The sequence below is a fragment of the Alligator mississippiensis genome, chromosome 1, assembly GCF_030867095.1.
Source record: "Alligator mississippiensis isolate rAllMis1 chromosome 1, rAllMis1, whole genome shotgun sequence".
Classification (NCBI taxonomy): domain Eukaryota; kingdom Metazoa; phylum Chordata; order Crocodylia; family Alligatoridae; genus Alligator; species Alligator mississippiensis.
Genome location: NC_081824.1, coordinates 41,952,766 through 41,979,804, shown reverse-complemented (window position 1 = coordinate 41,979,804; position 27,039 = coordinate 41,952,766). Strand labels below are relative to the sequence as shown.

Sequence of the window (27,039 nt, the reverse complement as noted above, 5' to 3'; positions counted from 1 at the left end):
AACTGTATTAACCATTTTTCTGAAAAAGCAGCAAGTAAGTCTGTGCGAGTCTGTGTGCTGTGAATGAGGTGAAGCATTAGGAATGTGGAAGATGGTACAATTTGGGACAGAAAAACAGATAGGAATGCGGAAGATAACACAGTAACTGAGATGAACATATGCAAAAGGGTGAATGGTAAAGAAGCCTCCGAAATCTGCCCATTGACTGAAGAAGTGGGGTGAAGGCGTTAGACATGCACTCATAGCAAAAAGACATGTAAATGATTAAAATGCATAGGCAATTCCATGTTAATGAACTAAACAGTAAACAGAGGCAAAGCTTGAGATGGGAGGCGAAATGGGTGGAACAGAAGGAGGGACAGAGGTGGAGTGAATGTTAATGAATGTGAATCAAAGTGTATAAATGTGGAAAGAACTATAGTTCAGTGCAGGTCGGTCCCCTGTTTGCTATTTTTTGGGGGGACCTTTGCCCGAAGCCATCTCCATTCTGAATAAAGCTGTTGCAAGCAACGTGTGTAAGTAGAGTTTGCTCCCTGCTTGCTCTGGCTAATGAGTAACAGGACCCATGAGCAATTGAATCATCATCTCCCTAGCTGTTGGGCGCCGCATAGAGTCAGGGTCTAACACTAAGTACTTAATATTTTTGCATGATAAACAAACTGTGTTGAACCATGAATTCCACCTTTGTAAACTCTCTTTCCTGCCCAGGGCAGGGGGTCATACTCAGTGATTTACTGAGGTCCCTTCCAACCCTAAAAATTCTATGAAATATAGTACGCTGTGGTAGTACTTAATAACACTAAGGACAAAGGCAGACAAGGTTCTTTGGGTAAATGTGATATCTTTTATTAGACCAACTAAATAGTTGGAAAAATGTTTCTTTTCAAGCTTTTGGGTACAAACACCCTTCTTCAGGCAGAGGGTAGACTCTAGTAGACTTCAAGATGATCATGAGTCATCAATGTGATGAAGTGATCAGTAAAGCTAACTGCACTTTATCATGCATTAACAGGTGCATCACAAACAGATCCAGGGAGGTGATACCTCCCCTCTATAGTGGCATTGGTAAAGCTGCGGCTGGAGTACTGTGTTGGGTGCTGCACTTCAAGAAGGGTGTGGATAACCTTGAAAGGGTCCAGAGGAGGGCTACTCAGATGGTTACGGGCCTGCAGGTAAGCCCTACGAGGAGAGATTGAGGGTCCTGGATCTCTTCAGCCTCCGCAAGAGAAAGCTGAGAGGTGATCTTGTGGCAGCCTACAAATTCATTGGGGGGGGGGGGGGGGCAGGGGACAGCAAGGAATAGGAGATACTCTTTACCGGAGTACCCCTTGGGGTAACTAGAAACAATGGCCACAAACTGACAGAGAGCAGATTTAGATTGGACATCAGGAAGAACTTCTTCACTGTAACGGTTACCTTGGAATGGGCTTCCAAGGGAGGTGGTGTTCTCCCCTACCCTGGAGGTCTTTAACAGGAGATTGGACAAGCACCTTGCTGGGGTCATCTGACCCCAGCTCTCTTTCCTGCCCAGGGCAGGGGGTCATACTCAATGATTTACTGACATCCCTTCCAACACTAAAAATTCTATGAAATATAGTACACTGTGGTAGTACTTAATATTTTTGCATGGTAACAAATTGTGTTAAACCATGAATTCCACCTTGTAAACAGTGGTTCTGGTGGAAGTGACACAGTTGCATTTAGATCCTGCTTTGTTTGGTGATGGACTCCCTCTGTCAAAGCTTATAGCCTGGATAATGTTTGAATGCTTTTTAAAAAAAGAGGAAACCGGTCTATCCATATCAGGAAAATGTGTGCTATAGATATCACTTACTAAAGAAAGAATGTGTGAATGGCAGATAGCATGAATTACATTGGGCATCATTCCATGGAGCACATCAGAGAAAGCTTTACACATATAGGCTGCATCCACATGAGCATGGACATTTGGCTCCCTGGGGACCACTAGCAGCAGGTCACCTTTTGCCACCACTAGTTGTCGCTGGGGAACACCTGTGCTATGTGCCTTCTCGCATATAGCAGGTAACCTGGGATGGAGGTGAGGCTGGGGCCAGCACTGGGCTGGCCCCAGCACTGGGCTGGCCCCAGCAGCCTTACTTGGGGTTTTGGGGGCCTCCCAGGGCTACAGCAGTGGTGATCCTGCCACTCAGAGCCTGGCCAGCATCTGGAGCATGGCTCCACATGGCCAGGCTCCGGTTCTGAGCAGCACACACTGCCCCTGTGTGCACCACTCCATTTCTTTGTATGGGTTCTTTTTACCCCTGGATATCCAACCCCCCCCACACACACACACACGCTGCTCCCTTGTAGCGTGGAGAACACCTGAACGTGGAGTATCTGTCCGCCATACCACATACCTCATGGCCACATTCATCTGGATGCAGCCATACATAGTACTGTCAGACAGAAATTCTGAGATCTTGTGAAATGTTAAGCCATAGATTACAACAGCCTTCACTTCAGCTTGCGCTACAGCTGAAAAATTAACAGACAAGTTGAACCGGTTCTGTTTGAAAAACAGGTAGGTCACAGTGTTTCCAGGTCCCAAGTCCAAATAAAATGTGGAGAACATAGCTCTTCTGGGCATCTCTTGCTTCATCTGCTACAATTAAGATTGACTCATATTCTGCTAATGCAGATTTTGTACAATGAACATGCAAAGCTTCTGATAGATAATTCTGGTGAAGCTTGTTTGCACATGGGAAACTGCCAGCATTTGTCATGTGCTTGTTCAAGTAGTCCCTTAATTTCAAATTATTCATATTCTCCAGAGGTATGCTGGCAGCTGTGAATGCCTCCACTAGCTCAAACGTAGCTTTTCTTTTTGTTAAACTGCTTTCAGTCATTATTTTAAACATTGAGGACATTATCACTTGTTTCTTGCTCTGACCTTCAGCCACTGCTGAAGGCTTTATATGTTATTCAGACTCTAAATGCTGATCAATGCTGTTTTTCCTCAACACATTCAGTCACGTTACAAGATGAACAAAACAATTTTCCACCAATTTTCTGTAGGAATGCATGGTTCCTACAGAGAACTGTGTTACACAATCCTAAACTGAAAAGTATTTTACTTTTTTGGATTTTTCACTAATCTTCAGACTGCAGCATTGCTGCTATTCATCTGGCTTCTTAAAAGATGGTGCTGAAACACTTTTGCTTTCCTGACTGGCACCTTCACTTAGTTTATATCGCTAGCTCAGCCTCTCAATAGTTCTCACTCACATCACAAGCTCTATGGGTGCAGTGATTGTCATGCTATCTTTGTATTCTGGTAAGCATTTTTGAGGGGAGGAGTCAATTCCGAGGGAATCATGGCCAAAGCCATTTTTTTGTGGATATTGCAATTTTTCATGATTTCTGCAAAAACGTGAAAGGGCAATTTAAGTAGGTCCTTACCCATAAAGCATGAGGTGTATATTTAATGTCAAAAGGGGTTAATTAAATATCTCTGTCAAGTTTGCAATCTGTCTGAGCAGGATCTGTTCTCCGTGGTGACAGAACAAGGAGCAATGTTCTCAAGTTGTAGCAAGGGAAGTTTAGGTTAGATATTAGGGGGAAAAAAACCCCTCTCACCAGGAGGGTAGGAAAGCCCTGGAACAGGCTGCCCAGGGAGGTTGTGGAATCTCCATCTTTAGAGGTTTTTAAGACCTGGGTAGACAAAGCCTTCCAAGGGAAGTGGTGCTTGCCCCTACCCTGGGGATCTTCAAAAGGAGGCTAGACAATCACCTAGCTGGGTCGTTTGAGCCCAGCATCCTTTCCTGCCCATGGCAGGGGGTCAGACTTGATGACCTGCTTAGGTCCCTTCTGATCCTACCAACTATAAAACTGCCTTGCCTGGGATGATCTAGTTCAGGCTGGTCCTGCTTTGAGCAGGGGGTTGAACTAGAGTAGTGATCACCAACCAGTGGATCTTGATCCACTGGCAGATCTCAGAGCCTCTTGGAGTCTATCTGAGGCAGGGGGGTGGGGAAGGGCTGGGTTCCTGTATGCATGCATACATACATCCCAGCCCAGCAAGTGCATCCGTGGGGGAGGGGAAGGGTGGGAGCTATATCGAGGCCCCTGCGGTGAGGGCAGTGCCGCAGAGCCGGGAGCAGGGGTAAGTTGAGTGGCGCCTCGGCCAGGTGGGACTTACCTGCTGGGGAGGTGTGCCCTCAAATAATTTTTTCTCCCTCTGCCTCAATCTCCCCCTGCCCTACTCACAGACTTACCTGCTGGGATTAAGGTGGTGGCAGTGCGTGGTAGATCTTAGGATGTTTTTAAATGCCAAAAGTGGTCTCCTACTTAAAAAGGTTGGAGACAACTGGACTAGAGGATCTCCTGAGGTCCCTCCCATCCCTCATTTTCTATGATCCAATATGCATGAGTACAAAACCCACCAGCTCTATTATATTCCTTAAGGAATACCACTATTCCTATCCTATGTGTTCCAGACCATTTCCTAGCCTGCACTGAAATGTATCAGGAGATGAGGACAATGTTGCTATTTGACTGGTTACTATAACAAGTGTAGAGTTATTCACAGGACTATTAGTTTTCTCATGATTCTTACCCGTTTAGAAAATGCTTAGTGGATGAAAAATGTTATGTAAAAGAGCAAGGTAGTATTTATTGTGTAATACCATAAAAGGAGGAAATACTGGTCCTTTGAAAGAGTCAGACTGCTGAATACCTTTTGCTTTGTGCTTCCTTCTGTTTCCTTGCTCTTTGCGAAATTCCTTACTTGATTCAGCTACATGTTTAAGGAGCTAAAATTCAGTAACTAACTTCCATTCATATCACATACCTTATTACTATAATAAAACCCTGCCTTTTTGCCCTGAACCACTACAATACTCTTTTAATGTCTAGTATACACTGTATTCAAAAGGACAAAGTATACTACATGTTAAATCAGAAAATCTGAAAATTGCATTTTGAACCAGAGCAGCCAGGAAAAATAAAAGTTTCCACACTTCCGTCTACTTAACATTTCCCAAAATTCCTATGAAAAAGAATAGCAAGACAACACAATTTATGAGTCAGACTACCACTAGCTTTAATATATTATACCAAGGAGGAATCTGATATCATTTATTTTTGTAGAGGACTTGTATTATTTTCAAAACCTACCTTTTCTAGCTAATTACATGCAGTGAGTAATTCCAGTACTGAGTATAAAAATCAAGTTAATAAGAATGTTAAAGACAAGGTCTTTTCTTTTTTAATTTGTTGTGCTTTATATGTTAGAGCAAGTACCAAAATGGATATTAAATCATTATACTGCAGAAATTACCATTTTAAATCTAAATACTGCAAGTGTCAGGTGTAATGGAGATAATTAAAATTTGTAACTTAAGAGTTCAACCACAGTTTTTCTTCTTTCTTTACAGATACTGTTGCTTAATTTTAACTTTTTTATTTTGCTTTCTCAGTAGAACAGGAACTGTTAGGGTTGTGACAAAATCTTATCAGGAGATCAGAAGCCACACACTAATTATGAGACTCTTCTAACCTTGCATAATTTTGTACAAAAGCCAATTGTAGAAGACATTAATAAAGAAAAGTAGAAATGATTCCTGTAGCAAGTTAGGTGACGGCGGACCATTGTGATGCCCTAAAGCAGTGCTTCTCAAACTGTTTTCCAATATGACCCCATTTTTCATCCAGTTTTGGGCACTGCATTTCAAGAGGGATGTGGAGAATCTTGAGAGGGTTCAGAGAAGGCCACTCATATGGTCAGAGGCCTGCAGGCAAGATGCTATGAGGAGAGACTGAGGGACCTAGATCTCTTCAGCCTTCACAAGAGAAGGCTGAGAGGTAATCTTGTGGCTGCCTATAAATTCATCAGGGGAGGGCAGCAGGGAATAGGAGATACTCTATTTACTAGGGTACCCCCTGGAGTAACTAGGAACAGTGGCCACAAATTGAAGGAGAGCAGATTTAGGTTGGACATCAGAAAAAAACTTCTTCACAGTAAGGGTTGCCAGAATCTGGAATGGGCTTCCAAGGGAGGTGGTGCTCTTCCCTATCCTGGGGGTCTTCAAGAGGAGACTGGACAAGCACCTAGCTGGGGTCGTCTGACCCCAGCGCTCTTTCCTATCCATGGCAGGAAGGCGGACTCGATGAGCTACTGAGGTCCGTTCCGACCCTAATATCTATGAATCTATGAATTTTAACACTTGAAAGTTCACAGGATCCCAGATGCCAACAAAAATAAAACAGCAATAAAGAAGCATAACAACAACATTCAGTATATAATTATTAAAGTTTGCATATTATAGAACAACATATAATGCAGCATGTAAATATGAAAATTTATGTTTTTAAAGTACTTTTGTGAGGGGGTGTGGCTGTGCGTGTGGAGAGACATAGGGTATGTTGGGAGGGTATATATATATATGGAGGAGTTGTGGGGACAGAATGTGGGTGTGTGGGGTTTGCGAGGGAGGGTGGGCAGATGTCGGAACTCCCCCTCCCACCCCCAACCCTGCCACCAACTGCAGCAGCTCAGGGTGCTCATGGCCCATGGCCATGCTTTGACCGGTGCTGCACATGGTGGCAAGGAGCGCACCCAGGCCAGCCTGCCTCTATCATGCAGGACTCCGCGTGGTACACATACAGCTCCATGCCACCAGGGGAAGCTCTACTTGATGGAGCTGGCTGTATTCCCTCCACTGCCATGCAGGTCCCAGGACTGCTGGAAAGCAGGCTGCAGGGCTCCACTCCACTTCTAGTAGAGTCCTGGAACCTGCCCAGCAGGGGCAGAGAAGGCAGCTGGCTCCATTGTGTGGGGCTACCCCCAGTGACATAGAGTTGCACGTGCGCCATGCAGAACCCTGTGCGATAGAAGCGGGCTGGCTTGGCTGTGCTCCTTGCCACCAAGTGCAGCACTGGCCAGAGCCATGAGTGGCTGGGTGGTAATGCCTGCACAAGCCACAAGCACCCTGATCACCCAGCGCCTGCTGATGCTGCTGCTGCTGCCACTGGCAGCAGGGGCTGTGCGGCTTGCGGGGGGGGGGGGGGAGGGGGGAGTGTGTAGGGGAGTCTCCAAATGCCCCCACCCTTCCTCACACCCACACCCTGCCTACCCAAGCTCTGCATTCCTGCTGCCCCTTGGGCACAGGCACCATGCTGCCACCAATCCCAGGCCCATATTCTCACCCAGCTGCAGCTCCCCCTCCACCCACCTCCACCTCTTTCTTACCTGGTGCCTGGAGGGAGTGGGATGCTGGGGAAGCCAAACAGGTCCCCCAATGGCTGCAGCAGTGGCAGCAGCAGCCCTGCCTGGAAGCTGCGTGCTGGCTGAGCTGGGCCCTTCCGCACACCAGGGTGGAAGCAAGGCATGCGGCTGGGCAGGATACAATTAACTGGTGGGTACCCGTGAGCCAGATGAAAGTGCCTGGATGGCTGTTTTTTGCCCACCCCTGGATTAAAGTGATTTTATTTATCGTAACTCCATACACTGTTTTTGTGACCCCATTTGGGGTTGCAACCCACAGTTTGGGAACCACTGCCCTAAAAGCTGCCTCATCCCTGCCAGGCTCTTTCCCCCCTGTCTCTTAAGGTCCAGCTATCTCTGTCCCTTCTTGGGCTCTGGGCCCCAGTGGCCCTTGTCTGTGGGACTCCCACCCAGCTGCAGGGCTCAAGGCAATCATGTGCCACTCAGACACTAATGGGACCTCTAGACAGTACTGCAGCAAGGAAATTTGGGGCCTGGGGTAAGCCCACGGCGGCAGCCTGCCCTCGGCCCAAGCACAGATCCGGGGGGCATGCACCCTCCCTATGCTTGCCTGGGAATGCATGCAGCAGTGGGAGCCGCTCTCCAGCTGTCTTTGCGCCCCCCAAATGAACCACTTGCAGCTCTGCCCCACACCCCATCCTGGATGGGCAATGCCTGTTGGCACCCCTTCACTTCAGTGCCCAGGTGGTCGCCCCACTCCCCCTCCTCCCTTGCTATGGTACTCTCTCTAAACTATCCCTTTCTAATCCCACCCAAACCACCGGTTAACCCAAAACAAAATTTAAGACTTCATGGTAGCAACACAAACCCCCAGCCCACCACCTGCCTACCACCCTTCTTCCAGGTTGCCCTCTGGTTGCACTCCAAAAGCTCCCTGCCAGGCAGTCATCAGTAGCAGTCATCTCACAGCAAGGCTTCCTCACCCTACTGCTTCTCTGGTCTAACTCCCTGCTCCTAGGTCTGGCTTGTATACTACTAAACTCCTGCCCCTTTCTGGTCATATGCCTTCCCTGTCAGCTGACTTCACCACAGGGCTATTCCTTAACCCCCTCCCGCTCCCCCCCCAGCCTGTGACTGTGCCACACAAACCCTGCTCATAAATGGGTCATGCCACTTTCTAGTAACAGGGCAAAGATTCCCTGTTACAGTTCTTCTGATTTTTCAGTTAAAAATCACTAAAATGTGATTCTTCTGTCTCAGGTTCACATTTTGAGTGCAGATTTCTACTGAGGAACAAGACGAAGCTAGATCCACACATCTCTTAGCTGAATTTAGAGGCCTGAGTTTCTAAACTCCTTCATGTAGTCCATGGAGAGCAACATGTAGGGGGTGTACATGGGTACACGTGTCCCCCCTGAGATTGGCAGCACACTCCCTGCGAAAGTGCTGCCAATGCTGCCAGCAGCACCTGCAGGCGGTCACCACTCGCCTCCACCCCGCCTTCCGCCCCTGCTGCTAACAGTGCCGTGGCTGCCTACAGGAGCTCCCCACTCGCCACCGCCACCTTTGAGTGCCCCCCCAGCCTCTGGGGGCACACATCATTCATGATGGAGAGAATTAGAAGTCTAAAACTGGGATTCACAAAAGCCATTGGAATAAACAAACATTCCTTTGACCAGAAAAGGGTGAGTGGGTGTGACTCTTGGCTACTGCTTAGGGTATTCATCTGGGAAATGGGAGATGTGCATTCTAGTCACTGCTCTGCCCCAATTAATACTCAGCAGGAGCATCCCAGACACTCTAGAACAAAGGTGATCACCTTTGGCATTCAAAAGCAACCCAGGGTCTACTGTGCACTGCCACCACCCCACCTCTACCCTGGCCTTAATCTAGCGCCCACCCCTTTCCTCCCCAATGGACTGACCTGCTGGGCTGGGGCACATGCCTGCATGTACACGGGCACTCAGCACCACCCGCCCCCTGCCCCCGCCTTCAGATAGAATCCAAGAGGCTCTCAAATCTACCACAAGAGGATCAAGATCCACTGGTTGGTGACCACTGCTCTAGAATATAAAATTGATTAGTGGTTAAGGCACTTTCCAGTGAGGCCCTTTCCACATTCCAGAGTTAATGGGAGATCTGAAATCTCTCAGAACAGAGAGCTGAACTAGGTTTCCTACATCCTGAATGAGTATCATTGGATTGAAGGTGGGGTGGGGCACAACCTCTCCCACAGATTGTGTTTTGTACAGGTCTCAACCAGTAGCTGTGCTCTGAGAACACTTGTGAGCTGGAGCCCTGAAGGCAATGTAGGCAGAAGAACCCTTAGAATGTCCTTCCTGATGTGCTTAACCCTGTCAAGATGCAAGTACTTCTGAGCATTCCCAGAAACAGACCTTTGGGAACTTGGGAAACTTCAGAAACTTAGGTACCAATGGACTTCAAAGAACTCCACAAGTAGACAGCAGTGGAGTAGGGTATCGTAGCACCTTCATTTTGAATTTAGATATATACAGGGTGGTTAAGTAACACTTGGATGCCTAAGTCCTTCTGTGCCTTAGGCTCTGAGCTATCAGACCCACTTTAATCAGACAGTAGCAAAGCTATCAATGCAAACTATGCATGAGATATGCAAAATGATCAAAGGAATGATTTGGCACAGCCATGCACTTGTTTACTCATTAATAATTAGTAACACTTTTTATTAAATATTATTTGTATTACATCAATGCCTAGGAACTAATGGAGACTGGGGCCTCTGCAGGCTAGGTGCATACAAACATAGAATAATACTCTGCCCTAGACTGAAGACCTGAACATTTAAATAGAAAAAATGGATGGATGGTGGGGAAAAGAAAAATTGGAATTACAGAAGAGGTGGGACAGTTCCATTTTCCAGCTGCATAAACCCTATCTTCAACATCAGGAACCTATATGGAAACCGAGGTATAAGATTCTGCCTTAATAAGCCTGTTATTCTGCCTATATCTTTTGCATGATACTGATGGACCACTTTTGGTGGGAGGTGTATGAGGAAGTTGACTAGGGACTGCAAAAAAAAATGTTCAGTGCTGGCATGACAAAGTCCCTGGCCTGGCTCATCATTGGCCTCTGAACTCCTCACCATTGCTTCTGGACTCTCTGGGTCCTTCCCCCTCACAGGTATCTTTCCTGTCACAACTTGATGTTATAGTTTCACAGGGAGGCCCCTAGGAGGGAGATGTGGGTTTGAGGGTAGGTCCCCATCTGAACTCAGACCCTTCTGGGCCTCAGTTAACTTTTAATCTGGCTGGGACCTTCTGTCTGGGGTCCACCACACCATGACCCTAGGTTCTTGGGTTCCAGGTCTAGCCCCTCACATTCTCTGAGCCATGGCTGTGAGCCACTTGGCTCCTAGGCAAACCCCCTGTGGGCACAGGAATAATGCTCCTCAGGCTTTACTGACAGATATCCAGTCCTTTGACACATCATAGTCTTCCCTCTGAACATATTTGGACTCCTTCCCATACTCAACACCCCAGGTTTCAGGGTCCCAGGAGTGCTTTGAGTTGGGGGCCTCTGCCACATCCCAGTGGCCTCCAATCCACCCCTTACAGCCACTCCAGTCCTCCAGTTTAAACGCTAGTCAAAAGCATGAGCATCTGCTCTCAAAACACCAAGATTACCAAACACAATGCTTCCCTGTCAGCATAGGCAGCAGAAGGCCAGGGCTAGTGAGGCTTAGCCCCCCCATAAACATGAGGCAGTGAGTAGGGCAACAGGGCATCCCAGACATGGGCTCTGGGTGGCTGCAGCAGTGGGGGAGATGCGGGCACAGACTCAGATACTCGCAGCCCAGGGTGTGGATCACTGCCCAGAAGGGCAAGCAAGTCTCAGTCTGTGAAGGGGAAGGGACGGGGGAGGGGGAGGGCAGATTGAGGCCCCTGCAGTGAGGGAGGGAGTGGGGCAGGGACAGGGGCTCAGGTGAATGGGGCCCTGAGGTGGGTAGTGGGATGGTCAGGGCCCAGGCAGCTTATCCAGGGATGGGGCGGGGGGGGGGGGGGGAAGAGAGACGGGGAGAGGCTCTAGCTGCTGTGTGCACCCTGGGGGAGGCACGGGGGGGCATGTGCCCCCTGGATTTGTGCAAGGGTGGAGGTGGGCTGCCACTGTGCACTGGGGCTTTGCGATCTGCTGCCTTTGCCACTGCTGTGTGGGAGCTGCACAATGCCATCCACAGGACAGGCAGGGGACATAGCACAGCTTGGCAGTGGTAGGCACATGGCATTGTGCAGCTCAAGAGCAGCAGCTGCGGGGTACAGAGCCCAGTGCACAGTGGCAGCCTACCTCTGCCCCACGCTCAAATCAAGGGGGCACATACCCCCTGTGCCTACCCAGAGTGTATGGACTGGCAGGAGCCCCCCCTGCACTCCTGGATGAACCACCTGGGGTCTCACGACATGCCCCATCCCCGGAACCCCATTCACCCCAGCCATTGTCCCTGCCCCACTCCCTCCCTCACTATGGGGGCCTCAATCTGCCCCCCTACCCCTTACTTTTCCCCCCACACCTTCCGCTCCACAGACTTACCTCCTGGGGTCTGACCTCGGAGCCAATTACCCAGTCACTGGACTGTGGTGAAGCTGAGGCCACAGTTGGCCAATTTTTCTGTGGGGAGGTCATGGGACACCAGATCAAGAGCTTTTTTAAAGTCCAGATATATGATGTCAATCTCTTCTCCGTTGTCCAGATGATATGTCACCTGGTCATAGAAGGAAACCTACCCATGACAAACCTGTACTGGCTATCCCTCAGGATGTTGCCTTCAGCCAACTTATCCAGATAATTTTCTCCAGAATCTTACCGGAGATTAATTAAGTCTGAAAAAGGACTTTTTGTTATCCTTGATATGTGTGCCAGATGGAGCTCAGTTGCAGCCTTGGCTTTCCTGGTCCACAGGCATGGACCAGTGCCGAGTACTTCTCCTTGGTGGTACTTCCATCCTTTATAAGTCTCTCTTTTGAGGCATAGGAGGTCCTCAAGTTCCCTGCTGAGCCAAGGGGGTTGCTGCGTCCTTTTGCTACCCTTCCTCCATGATGGGATGGACAACGCTTGTGCTGTCAGGATCGTTCCTTTGAGGAGCAACCACTCCTCTTGGATTCCTCTTTCTGTCGAGTCATGGTCCTTTAGGGCCTCAACAATGAGCTTCCGGAGCTCGTCAAAGTCAGCTTTCCTAAAGTCGAGGACTTCTGCATTGCTGACTGACTTGCCAGCTTTGCGATGGATAGGAAAGGTGCTCAGCTTGTGGTCACTATCACCCAGCTTTCCACTGATTCTTAGGTCACTTACCAGATCATCCCCTTTGGCCAGTACCATGTCCAACAACCTCTTGTCAGCCCATAGACTTCTTGAGTCAGGCATTGCTCATCCACACATATGAGGAAGCTTTGCCACCGATCGGATTTGGCCGAGTGCTCTTCCCATGAGATGTCTGGGTAGTTAAAGTCTCCCATGACAACCATGCACTGAAAGTGTGCAGCCTCAGCCAGTTCCCTGGCAAATTCCTGGTCCAGCTCTTGTTTCTGGTTAGGAGGTCTGTAGTAGACTCCTACCATGATGTCTCCTGTGCCACATTCCCCACATATTTTAACCCAGAGAGACTCCAGAGACTTCCTAAGTGCCAATGTCAATTTGCAGGGGCGTGTAGCTGTCCTTGACATAGAGAGCTACATCCCCACCCCTTTTATCTGCACGATCACACCTGTACAGGGTATAGCCATCTATAACTGTGGCCCAGTCATAGGTGGAGTCCCACCAGGTCTCCATTATTCCTATGATGTCATAGTCATTTTTGTTTAGCAGGAGGATCAGTTCCTCCTGTTTATTCCCCAAGCTCCTGGCATTGGTGTACAGGCAGGCAAGTGTCCCATTGAGGGCCCTTGCCTTCCCCACAGATCGCTCCAGGGCTAGGGTAGGGATGGGTTCCCTTGAGTGCCTTAGCCTGCTGGATTTACAAATGTTGCCCAGTGGGCTTGCAGTGGCGGTAATCCCCCCAGTGGGCTCAGTTTAAAGCTCGGTCGAGCAGATTAGCCAGTCTGGCTGAGAAGAGCCTCCTCCCCAGCAGAGTAAGGTGGAGGCTGCCTCTTCCCAGCAGAACACCTCCTCTCTCACCAAAGAGCAGGCTGTGATTGTGGAAGCCGAAGCCTTCATGATGACACCAGTGCTGCAGTCTTTGGTTGACGTGTATGCTTTCACTCAGGCCCCCCAGATAATATTTTCTCCCTCTACCTATGCTTGTAAGGGTTAATTGCACAAAGGTCAGAAGTATATAACTTTTGCTGCTCCAGGTGCAGAGTTCCTTCCGTCCCCCTGTGGTGCAGTCTTCCTGCTATAGGTGGCTTTGGCTCATACTGCCTGGGAGATCTGCCTCCTCTGGTTCCTATAGTCTGATTGCCCTTCTGGGTCAGATCCTGGACTTTATGTGTCCTTTTGGATCACCTTACCCTCTGCTTCTGCCCCAAGCCTGCCATTTGCTATCTGCATCTGGGATTGGTAGCTATTTTACTTAAGGCTCCCTTTGGCAATATGATCCTGTTTAGAGGAGCAGGGCTGGCCTGCAAGCCCTAGGCTCCATCCATCCCTCAGTAACAGGGCAGGGACCCTGGTGCTGGGACATTCTCTAGCCAAGAGTCCAAGTGCATAGGTATATACTTTTCATTCCATCCAGGAAGAGCACACATCAACTGCTGAAGCTTCCTTAGCCTGACGAAGGGTTTTTGAACCTGAAAGCTTGCTTAATGACTACTCTCCAACCATTTGGGTTGGTCTAGTAAAAGATATCAAATTCACCCAAGGAACCTTGTCTGCCTAGGTATATCCAAAGAGTTAGTGTCCCATGCCCATGCCCTGCCCTACCAAACAAAAGCAGGAAGCTGAAGAAGGAGAACTGATGGGCCACTCCTGGTGGTCACTCTCTTGAGACCTAGGTAATAAGATGGATCTGATCCCTCTAATGATATTTGTTGGACTAAGGTTTTTCCTCAACTGTCTACTCCTTTGCTAAGGTCCTGAGACAAAAGGTCTTTTCTGAACTGTTGGGAGATACTTCCTTCTCTGGGAGTACCTTAAACAAGACATACTCTTTTTGTTCATCTATTTTTGCTTCTTCTGCTTTGTCCCTTTACAAGAATATAATATAGATTTCCTTACTGTAACTTCTCAAAGCTGTGGCTGTCTTTTTACATGCTTATAAAGCATCACAGTGCTATTATAAATAATTCACAATTATTATATTCAAATCCAGAGCAACCATGGTCTCTTTCCCTTCGAGTAGCATGTAAAAAGATGAAAGTGCTTGTCTGAGCATTTTTCTTCTTCATAATGTACGGAATACCCAAGATGTGCCCAACTAGAACACGCAGTCTTTCCTGTATATTACAAATTAAGGTCTTCTGAGTGATAAAAAAGCAACCTTGTAATAAAAGTTAACCCAGCAGTGTCCCCCAAACCGTCAGATCTAACATCACAGGTATGGGTTCCCACAGTAACATTTTCAACCTAGCTATAAGATTCCACTCCAGACATTACTTAAAAAAGAAGCAAACAAACCTCCCCCCACAAACAAAACCAAAACAAAACCCCCCTAATGTCTTTTTGTTTTCAGTCGCTACATATTTTTGAAAGACTTCTGCATTAAATATTCATCTTCCCTGAGATCAGTTGTTATACCAGCTAATATGTGTTTTATATTAGAAACCTTTGGGGTGTTATCTTTGGAACATAGATGTGCCCAAGCTGCTTCCAAGGTCTCAGCTGTACTACTAAATGTGTAATCTCAGTTTAATGCTTGCACACACCCAGCAAGGCTGCTCTGGGTGGTGTCTAATGAAACCAAATGATTGCATCCAAACTTAGTTATTCCATTTTCTTTAGGACAATCCCACAATTTAGCTATTAAGGGCACTTGTACACATGATGAAATTGACCTTTTACTTGGTTTAATTGCCCTTTTTAACCATTTTTATGGCATCACCATTTACACTTGCAGCAGCGTATTATGTTTTAATTTTGTCACACTGTACACATGCGGTGGAATATTTCACTTTAAATGACTTTATGTAGCAAAGTAAAACACTTCTGATGTATTTTAGTTTGCTATATAACAAATTGCAGCAATACATCTGGAGAAGGTGGTGGGGATTGTGCACAGGGTGCTGGAAGCCTGGGTGGGCTCCCGGAAGCTCAGGCTTGGCAGTCTTCCAGTGCTCTGTGTACCATCACCACCACCTTTTCCGGCTGCCAACACATCCAGCCGCTGTCCTGCTGTCTTCCTCAACTCCCAACCAGCCCATTCCCAGGCAGCCCCAGGTGGTGGGAAAGCAGCAGGGATGGTGCACGGGGTGCTGGAAGTCCACCAAGCCCAAGCTTCCCTGAGCACACCTAGGCTTACAGTGCCCCATGCACCATTGGATCTGGTGGGTGCTGCCTGTGACCTGGGGCAGCACCCACCTGCTAGCACCCCACCTAGATGGCCACAGGGGCCACCACCATCACAGAGGGAAGCACCAGGTCCTGTCTCCGCCCCTCCACCCCTCCCCTCAGTTCAGAGGCTGCACGACCCAGCAGCAGCTCACGTGGGCAGGCTCTGCTGAGAAAGGAAAAAAAAAAGTGGTGAGGGGCCTGCTTTTTTTTCCCAGCAGAGCCTGCCCACGTCTCCCACAACTAGGGGGTGTGCTGCTGCTGGGGGGTCTGGGGCCTGCCCTCCATGGCAGCAGCACCCCCCCAGATGGCACCTGTCTGCTAGCACCCTGCCCAGAGGATTCCAGGGGAGCACCACCATGGCAGAGGGAAGAACCTGGATCTCCCCCAACCTCCCCACAGCTCAAGCACTGCTTGGCCCACCAACAGCTCACCCCCAAGCCATGGGAATGCAGGTAGGTTTCGAGAGAAAAAAAAATGATCAGCACCTTGCCACGTTTATCTTTTTTTCCCTCTCAGCAGAGAGTGCCGGCATGAGCTGGCACCAGGTTGTGCAGCCTCTAAGCTGTAGGGGTCCCAGTCTTTTTCTCTGCAGTAGCAGAGTCCCCCAGGACCACCTGGGTGGGGTGCTAGTGGGTGAGTGCTAACTGGGGGACACCACTGCCGCAGAGGGAAGGAATGGGGCCCCCCATAGCTCAGGGCCCATGGGCAACTTGGCCCCCAGCCACAAGAGAGGTAGGCAGGCTTCACTGGAAAAAAAAAAAGTGGGCCCCTTGCTGGTTTTTTTTTCTGGTAGAGCCTGCCCGTGGCTGCGGGGTGGCAATGAGCTGCCGGCAGGCTGTCACTGTTCCATAGCAGTGACAGAAGTCCCTAAATAGAAACAGTGGGATTTTAACTGACACAAGCAGCCTAAGGAACATATACCAACTTCATATAAAAAAAACCCCCATCAATCAAAGGCTGCAGACTTGCCATGTGAAACCATTCAGCTACTGTTTTTACTGCATAATATATTCATTCTCAGAGATCAGTTTGTGTTTATTCAGTTTATGCAAGCTCTGCATTAGTTCCTGGTAGCTCTGTCTTGTCATTTCTAGACTTTTTAATCAGCTTTAACTACAACTACCCTGCAGAACGGAATAATGGTGCTAATATTCTTTGTGAAGCAATTTACAATTTTAGATGAGATTATTTTAAAAAATTAAACTGTTTGCTGACTGCTTAGTTCAGAGCTAATAATTGCTGCAGAGTGAAATGTCTGTAAGAAACAAGCTTCTCTTTGAACCTGGTGGAACCTCACTGGGTACTGCAGAGAGCTGAGGATTTTGGGGAGCCCAACACAGCAGTGGATTCAGGCACAGGGCAAGGAGGGATGCAGTCCTCCAGTTTTGGCACTGCCATGTATGCATAGTAAGCTCTGAGCTCACTGCCTGGTCAGATTAGGCTCCTGCCAGGGCTCTGCAAAAGCAGCAAGCTCTGAGCTCACCAGCCGACTGAGGCAGCGGCTGCAGTACCTGCTTTTGTGTAGCTCCAGAGCCCACAGGGTGAATGCTGCTGCTGTTCCACTTTCCCCTTCCCACTGAATTCAGCAGCAGAGAAAGAAGGGGATGAGTAGTGGCAGCAGCTCTTACCCTCTGGTCTCTGCAGCTGTGTGAAAGCAGGGGCTCCGGGCAAACCACATGCCAAGAGCTCACTTGTGGCACACCCAGAGGTGTGTGTCTGCACTACCTCACCCCACTAGGATCCATGCTTGTCCTAGTCAGATGATTCTTTCCACTATTCCTTTTCCCTCATAGAGTCCTTCAAAACATTGTATGGAAATATTGTGGGAATGCTAGCTCATTTCTTGATCAATTATTATCCATGCCTCATCAGGCATAGTGCTTAGACAAGTCACCCTTCATTTTCCCTTCCAATCATTCCGTCTTTTCAAGGGTAGAGAATCCTGTTGTTTCACTTCTAATCTCCCCTTTTTCAATTTTGATATAAGAACCTCTCATGTTTTCTTTCATAATCCCTAGTTTCTCCCTTAAACATGCTCTTGAGATATCCAATTGAAAGTCCCCTCCTCCTCCTGGCCATCTACCCCAGGGTCTATAATGTTCCTCTTAAACAAAAAGGACCTGACTTATTACAAGAAGGGTTGCTCTAGCCCCTACTTTCTTCTGTCTCTTCTAGTTCTCTCTTTCATCTCCAAATTATCTTATTCTCATTCTTCCAATTTTTTAACAAAACCCATAATTTTCATTTCCATGTCCTCTATCATATTCATGCCTTTTACTACTCACCACACATTACTATATCCTCCCCCCACCCCTTCTCCCTGGTCCTAATTTCTTAAGAAAGGTGGTTGGATTCAAATTACTGCCCTCATCAGTGAGCCACTCTATACTCTCCCTGTTCTGATTCCCTCATCTTCTAATTTGGCATCTAGTACCACTTGTGGTACAGTTCTCCATCAAGCCTGTGGAAATAAATAATAAATTATATTAATACCTGTTGTAGTTTGAGATCAATGATAAGTTTCTGCTGTTCTTAGGTCCCAGTGAATATGATAGTGTGGGTAATGGATGCACACATTTTCAGCTGAATCTTCAGGCTCCTCCTTTACATCTAGACATGTTTTAACAGTTGAGGCCAGGCAAGAATGATCAGCTTTGATATCTAGGCTCTTGCTTCATAACTATAGTCAGAAGTTTCAGCTAATCTTTCAGGTATAGCCTGTTTCTCCAGTACTTGTTTTTATGTTCACTCCTCCAGCTTTTCCCATAAGGGACATTTAATCCCATTTTAGAACTAATAAAACATATTTTTCTGTGGATCTATCCTTGAGATATTTTTATGATTTCTTTGGTTCATGATATTTTCTTTTCAAGTGAAGCTCTATGTAAACTACTGTAGCAAAATGATTTCCAATCTAAGGATAAAAATGTCTTGGGCTTACTTATTTGTCTATGCAATAAATTTACTATCCCTGGCAACAGCATGCCTCAAACATGCTGCACTTCTTCAGGTAGGCTGCTTCCTAAACCAGAAGTAGAGTAGTAACAGTCAAAGGGCTATGCAGGTGGGATAATTAGTGCTGCTGAGTGACAGTGCCATTTAGCTAAGTTAATTTGTTTGATTGCATGTCCAGGCAGATGTTATTGTACTGCTTCCAAGGCCTGGAGGATCATAGCATACATGAAGCAACTCTTCTGGGGCTGGTAAGCCTTTGTCTGTGTTAGGTCAAGATCTACCTCCCTTATTCAAGATCTACCTCCCTTATTACCTCTGTCTGACTATCTCCTCAATTCTCTTACCCTTAACTTCAGGCAGCTGATAATAGTTAGGACTTTGTTATACTTTTTGCTGTGAGCCTCAAAAATGTTGATCAGTGTAAGTTCTAGCTTCAAATTTGGAGCAGTCATACCATTAGTCTAGGAACTCTACAGGTAGGAGTGTGAGAGAGATCCTGGGATACTGGAAGACTTCAATTTGGGCACCACATCTCTGGGGAGTGGACACACCTTAATGGGACAGGATCTGGGTAGTGCAGATCAGAGATAATCCTGCCCTAGAGCGGTGTAACTTTGAGCTGCATAATGAGTGCTTAAACAAGGTATTGATGTGGGACAGTCCAGGGGTTAAGAGCTCCAGGAGCCACCCCAAATTACCATGTAATAAGGCCCTTCCTGTGTAAACAGGCTGAGACAAGGCTGAAGAGCTCAAAGGGTGTCTTTACACATGTTGTAATTACAGAGCATCAGAGCAGCATCCCTGCATGTGTACAGGCACCCAAAATTGCTGCTTGCCAAACAAACTCAGGACGCAGTTCATCTCTGGGGCTTCTGCCAACAACCATTCACTGGTTAAAAGCAATATAATAAGTCCTATCTTCATAACTTTGGTTACTTACTGATAAATTCAGCATGGTCACTTTGAGACAACGTTTTTAGGGCCATAAACAATTTCTTTGAATAAGTAGCCCTGAAGAATGAAAGAGAAGGAATTATGTTCTTCTTTATCTAGAGTAAAATTCAACAGTTATTATTTCAAGTAGTAATTGGAGTTGTCACTATGGAACAATAATCACAATGCAACGAACCTGAAAAATTGCAATGCTATAGAGGCAAAAGCAATGAGGACAAGGAAGCACTTTGAAAATTTCACCTTAAAGTTATGGAAAGCTAACAAACTGCAGTGAGTTAAAAGGGAGTGGAGACATGTAGAACCTGAAATACTCCATAGTAATTGGCCTTGTACCTGCTCTTATTGTGTGGAAAGAGAAAGCTAAAGTTTGGTGACTAATTCCAGTTTCACTGAGGATGGGAGGAAAGGGAGGACACTGAAAACTGCAACTAAAAGCAGACAGTTGGGAAGAAATATCCCACATGGGCAGATTATCATAAAATGATCAAAGATGGAGATTCTTGTACATCTTTTTTATATACAACTATTTTATTTTTTTCATGGAAAAAGAGTCTATCTGCTCGTTTTAGGTATTCTTGAGAAATATTAAAATACAGACTGCAAAACCTCTTTCATGTAACCTCCAACTAGCAAACCAGTCAACTAAAGAATACAACAGCTTTTCAAATGTTGCTGTTCCTCCCCTTCATCTTTTCATACATAGGGGTCAAAAGGCAAACATCTGGAACTAGCTAGAGAACAGTGGGAGAGCTGGATCTCATAGGTCAGTGTGGTAATCCCTATGCAGAAAATCAAGTATGCCCAGGACCATTTTCCCACAATGTCTTGTTTGGGGTGGGGGAGGGGAACAGTTTATAAAACATGTGACCTAGCAGCTGATTCATATCCAATCTCCCTGGCATTCCTATTTCTGCTGTATCCTGGCGAACAAAGTTTTTTTTCATAATTTTTCTCTGTCTTTTCTAGCATGTAACATTAGTTTGTGATATGTATGAGGAGTTCTTCCTATGCTTTATTTTTGAAGATTAAAGTGCTAAAATGTTGTTAGCCTTCTATTCATAAAAGTGGGATGAAGGAAGCAATGGTAGGTGGGTGAGAGAAAAAAGAAGTTGCAAGGAATGAGGAAGGTGCATTAGAGAAAAAGAGACCCTTTTATTTATTTTCAGAACTTGATCTAAAGCTCACAAAAGCCTATAGGAGTCTCCACTGCTTTTCAGAGATTTCAGATGTGTGTGTGTGTGTATGTGTGCATGTGCACGTGTGAGTATGCCTACACTGTTAGTAATGAATGTTTAGGAGATCTGGTAGGATTTTGAGGCCCTGAACTTGCTGAGGTTCTCTCCAGCTTCAAATGGAACTACTCAAAATGGATAAACGAGAGCAAATCTTTGCTGGATAAATCCTTAATCCAGTCAACAAAATCTAAATTTTTTTCCAAACTCATAGATGATGCTGATACATAGTTCTCCCACAGTGATTTATAAGCAATAGAAAAATCAAACTCTTTGTACTCTGGAAATGATGCTGGCTCTAGTCACATGGCCATAGTTGAAAAATTACTTCAACTTACAATTCTGTAGCTATTTGTGAGCTGCCTCGGCTATATCTGGGATGGACTATATCAGCAATACTCAGAATGTGGCTCCTGAGCCTGAAGTGACTCTTCAACTTATCAGTTGTGGTTTTTCACATAAAGTGTTATCAAAGGTTGTCATGTCTTTGTTTATGTTCAATTGTTTGTTTTTTTTATTTTTTTTACTGAATACATTGAAAATATGACTAATGCAATATGTGCTATCTCTTTCTATCAGTCATGATACAAATACTGCATCCTTGTCTATATCATATATTTATATCAGTTGGGATACAGATATCACAGGTTTTTGTTTTTCTTTTGGCCAGAAACATGCTTGCCACAATTCATCTATGTTGTTAGTTAATAACAACAGTGATGGTTAATTCCCATTGCTTATGTTGATCCTGCACCAGTTAGGAATGTATGTCATTGGGTACGTCTATACAAGATGTTTACTGATGAGTTGCCTAATTACCTCCACAGTAAACTTCTCAGTGTCTACAATTGTGGCCCTATTTGAATGCAGAAAACTAATAAAATCTGCAGCAGGTTAGTATTTGTAAATAAATACAAGTACTATCCTGCTGTGGAGTTTTTTCATACATAGCAACATATGTATAGATACCGACCCAGGTGGCTGGGGGGGGGGGGGGGGGGGCATGAGGATGCTTCAGTGTTGGCACTGTCAGCTGGCTAGCCCCACACTTAAGCACCCTTGTGCTCTATTCAGCCCCTCCAAAGCATGTTGAGCCATGTGGGAGAAGCCCCAGGCTGGCAGGCTAACCCGCAGGACCTCTGCTAGCTGGGGCTGCTCCAACCTGTTTCAATATGCTGTGGTCTCATATGCAATGTCCAAACGGTACACCTGGGAACAGTAAACTCCAGTGCAAAATGTGCCGGAGTTTATTGCTTCAACTTAATTGCACATGTAGATATGCCCACTGGGCTATAATTGAATACAAAATTACAATGTCCATAGCTACTTTAATAACAAGATACATATAGACTTCTTGGGAACCCTAATCAGGGTTTCAACTTTCTGCAGTAACAAAAAATGAAATATTTGATTTCCATTGAAATGTAAACACCGGACACCAGATCATAGAATCAAAGAAGTAGGGTTGGAAGGGACCTTGTTGATCTTCAAGTCCGACCCCCTGCCTGGGCAGGAGGAAAACTGGGCTCAAATGACCCCAGCCAGGTAGGCATCGAGCCACTTCTTAAAGACCCCCAGGATAGGAGCCAGCACCACTTCCCTTGGAAGTTGGTTCCAGATCCTAGCCGCCCTAACTGTGAAGTAGTTCTTACGGATGTCTAATCTAAACCTACTCTCCAACAACTTGTGGCCATTATTCCTTGTTATCCCAGGGGGGTGCTAGGGGAAACAAGGTCTCCCCCAAACCCTTCTGGTCCTCCCTAGTGAGTTTATAGACTGTCACAAGGTCCCCCCTCAGCCTTCTCTTGTGAAGGCTGAACAGGTTCAGGTCCTGTAGCCTCTCATTGTAGGGTCTGCCCTGCTGTCCCTGGATCATGCGGGTGGCCCTCCTCTGGACCCTCTCAATGTTGTCCATATCCTTCTTGAAGTGGGGTGCCCAGAACTGGACTCAGTACTCCAGCTGTGGCCTGACCAGTGTCGCGTAGAGGGGGAGGATCACCTCCTTGGCCCTACTTGAGATGCATCTGTGGATGCACGATAGGGTCCGGTTAGCCCTGCCGACCGTGACCTCGCATTGTCGGCCCATGTTCATCTTGGAGTCAATGATGACTCCAAGATCCCTTTCTGCCTCCGTGATCTCAAGAAAGGAGTTTCCTATCTTATAAGTGTGCTGCCGGTTACTACTGCCCAAGTGCAGCACCCTGCACTTGTCAGTATTGAAACACATCCTGTTTTTGTTAGCTCACCCCTGCAACCTATCCAGATCTTTCTGCAGTCTTTCCCTCCCTACTAGCATGCCCACCTCACCCCAAATCTTGGTATCATCAGCAAATTTGAACAGGTTGCTTTTCACCCCGTCGACCAAATCTCTGATAAAGAACAGTGCGGGCCCAAAGACTGAGCCCTGGGGGACTCCGCTGCCCGCTTCCCTCCAGGTCGAATATGATCCGTCCACCACCACCCTCTGAGTATGACCCTTCAGCCAATTCGCAATCCATGTGACCGTGTAGGCATCAATGCCACAGTTGCCTAGTTTTTTAATGAGGATTGCGTGGCAGACAGTGTCAAAGGCCTTGCTGAAGTCCAGAAAGACTACATCCCCGGCGGCACCTGCATCCAATGCTTTTGTGACCTGATTGTAAAAGGCAATCAGGTTGGTCTGACATGACCTGCCCCTAATGAATCCATGCTGGTTGCCCTTGAGCATCATCCCCAATGCCGGCCCATCACAGATGTGCTCCTTGATGATTTTCTCAAAGAGTTTCCCCAGGATTGAGGTAAGACTGACGGGCCTATAGTTGCCTGGGTCCTCCCTCCTCCCTTTCTTAAAGGTGGGGACCACATTGGCAGATACAGAGCCCAAGCATGATTCTCTCTTTTGCTTTCTTCATTAGTTATATACATTACCCCATCTTGTATTGCATTTCAATCTGAAGTTGGTAATAGGGAGCAGTGAGTGCTAAACGGAAAAACACCTTCCCCAGCAATGTCACTGGTGAACAGCAATCTAATAAATTAAGTTTTGGTGATTTTAGCTATCTGCTTTACCTATACCTCATACGGATTATACGAACTAAAAGGAACTAGCCTTAGTAATGTTTCATATTTAACATTTCTCAGCAGGTGTGTATTGTTTCTTCAGGAGCCTTGGAAAATCTGGACACCAAAAGAAGGAAAGAGTGGATTGATCTGAAACTGCTCTTGTACACAACTGCAACCAGGTCCACAGCATAACTCAGAGAGATATGGGCATGATAATATATATATATACATACAGGACACATCTACATGTGCAATTAGTATGCTGCAATAAACCTCAACGCAGTTCACACTGGAGTCAGCTGCTCCCAGACACAGTACCTTCACATGCAGGCTGGTAGCAGGCTTGTGGGGTCAGCCCCAGGCTCCAGGTGGCAGCGTCAGGTGGTGGAGGGGCTAGCTGGGGCATAGACGTGCCCAATGTGCGAAGCCATGTGACTGACCCCTTGAGCCTGCTGCCAGCCCAGGGCTGCTCCTCCCCAGCTCAAACTGCTGTGGTCTCAGTCACTGCCCACACATGCTTTCTGCACAGTAAATGATACCACTGTAAGATAGTATTATCTTATGGAAGAGTTAATTCATAGATTCATAGATTCATAGATGCTAGGGTCGGAAGGGACCTCAATAGATCATTGAGTCCGACCCCCTGCATAGGCAGGAAAGAGTGCTGGGTTCAGATGACCCCAGCTAGCTGCTTATCTAACCTCCTCTTGAAGACCCCCAGGGTAGGGGAGAGCGCTACCTCCCTTGGGAGCCTGTTCCAATCTTGGCCACTCTAACTGTGAAGAAGTTCTTCCTAATGTCTAGTCTAAATCTGCTCTCTGCTAGCTTGTGGCCATTATTTCTTGTAACCCCCGGGGACGCCTTGATGAATAAAACCTCACCAATTCCCTTCTGTGCCCCCGTGATGAACTTATAGGCAGATTAATTAATTTACCATGCCCTAATGCCGGCGCATGTATAGACAGTGACTCTTTACAGTGGAACTAATTAGTCACCTCCTCAGCAAAGAGCGTGTGTAGATGCCCACTATGTATCTAGGAAGAAGAAACATGCTATTAAGCCTTTGCTGGTCTTTACCTGTACAATCAATGAGGAAAGTTAGGTGCATTCAATAGACGATGCATAAAAACCCAAATGGTGTGTGGAGAGCCAGATAAAAGTAACTCAATGAGTTGTGCCTGAACATCCCACTCCTCACAGAACCCTAACTTGTTAACCCTAACAGTGCTTAACTTAGAGCTTCACATTAGGTATTTCTAAACACTTTTGAAAGTATCCAGATGCTTCTTCTGAAAGTAGCTATCTACCTGTTGAGGGCTTAGGTTGTTTTTTTTTCTTTAGAAAGGGCCCGGGGTGGCATCTACTTTTTATATAACAGCCTAGTTGTTAGAGCATTTGCCCAAGAGGTGGGATATCTAGATTCTAAACTCTGCTCAGATTGAGGGAATTGAAGCCTATATCACCCCATCCTATGAGAGTGCCTTAAATACCAGATTGTACAACAGGTGTAGCCAAACTGTGGCAGACAAGTACAGAATACTGAAGGCAACTCTCAGGCAATTGTAAATATGGAAGACCTTTGCAGTCCAAAATATATGCACTTAGTGTGTTTGACTACTGAAACAAGGGGCTTTTCCATGGCTTTTCTAGAAACTCAAATTGTCTCTCTGCCTCTCTAATGGGGTAGAAAAGCTTGTGTATTATGAATTTGCTTTCTACCTTATTATTCTCCCCTTGGTGAAAGGCTATTAGATTTATAGGTATAAAGAATGTTGCTTCATTTTGTTGCTTTAGTGCCATCTTGTGTGATAGCAGCAACACTACAATCATGTTTTTCTATGTTATTAAGAAAATATACCCATAAAGCTCACTAACAAGATTTAAAGCAGGAGAAAGCATTTTTAAAAATAAAATTGGAGGTTTAAACATCATGAATAGAAATACATTTTCCAGCAAAGCCATCAGGAACAGAATTAATATCTGGTTTTGAAGAAACTTCTGCAATGTACACTGCTGCCCTGGAAGGGGAGGGGCGGCAGCTAGGGTAAGTGACTCAGTAGATGCACTTGTTTAATCTTTTTTCTCCTTTAAAAAGTCATCATCACTGGTAATCCCTCACAGTCAAGGATGATTATCTTCCCTAATTGTCTTATCTGTGAGCCCGAAGATGGCTGATGAAGCCTATTCAGGATCGGCAGAATCTGTTGCAGCTCAGGTGCGTGTTTCCATTTGAGGTAGGTGGTTCTGGGCTCTTGGTTCAGTCCATGACACGCTGTTTCTGCCTCTCCTGCTTTTCCATGTCCTGTTGTTGTAAGGTTTCAAAGTACTGAGATCCTTGTAAAAGACTCTTCCTCCATTTGGAGCAATCCATGAGTTGATATCGATGTTGCATTTTTTCAAGTTGGCCTTGAGGACATCTTTGAAGTGCTTTCTCTGGCCTCCTCTTGAGCATTTGCTTTGACCCGTGCTGAGAGAATACAGCATGCTATGGGAGTCTGTAGTTGGATATCCAGATTACATGACCGGCCCAGCGAAGTTGATGTCAGATGATCATCGGCTTGATGCTCATGGTGATTACTTGTGAGACAATGCTAACATTAGTGTGTCTGTCTTCCCAATGGATTCAAAGGATCTTCCTCAGGCACCACTGAAGGTAATTCTCCAGCAGCTTGACATGTCTCCTGTACATGGTCCGCATCTCAGCTCCATATGGTCAAGAGGACCATGTGGACAAAATTGAGAGGGTCCAGAGGAGGGCCACCCGCATGATCTGGGGACAGCAGGGCAGACCCTACAATGAACCTGAACCTGTTTAGCCTTCACAAGAGAAGGCTGAGGGGGGACCTTGTGACCATCTATAAACTCACTAGGGGGGACCAGAAGGGTTTGGAGGAGACCTTGTTTCCCCTAGCGCCCCCCAGGATAACAAGGAATAACGGCCACAAGTTGTTGGAGAGTAGGTTTAGATTAGGCATCTGTAGGAACTACTTCACAGTCAGGGCGGCTAGGATCTGAAACCGACTTCCAGGGGAAGTGGTGCTGGCTCCTACCCTGGGGGTCTTTAAGAAGCAGCTTGATGCCTACCTGACTGGGGTCAATTGAGCCCAGTTTTCCTCCTGCCCAGGCAGGGGGTCAGAGTTGAAGATCTACAAGGACCCTTCCGACCCTACTTCTATGATTCTATGGTAAGGTGGGGATCATGACTGCTTGATA

The 27,039-nt window shown here is 46.5% G+C and overlaps 1 protein-coding gene across 1 annotated transcript in view; it reads right to left on the bottom strand.

Annotated features, from left to right (window-relative positions):
• The window catches only part of LOC132251221 (protein CLN8-like), a 31,429-nt gene extending 13,184 nt beyond the window's left edge, over positions 1-18,245 (bottom strand). Inside the window, exon 1 of the mRNA XM_059730124.1 lies at positions 18,137-18,245. The gene's annotated coding sequence lies outside the window, so the exon portion shown is untranslated. The remainder of the gene's footprint in view (positions 1-18,136) is intronic.
• Positions 18,246-27,039: the final 8,794 nt, after the last annotated feature.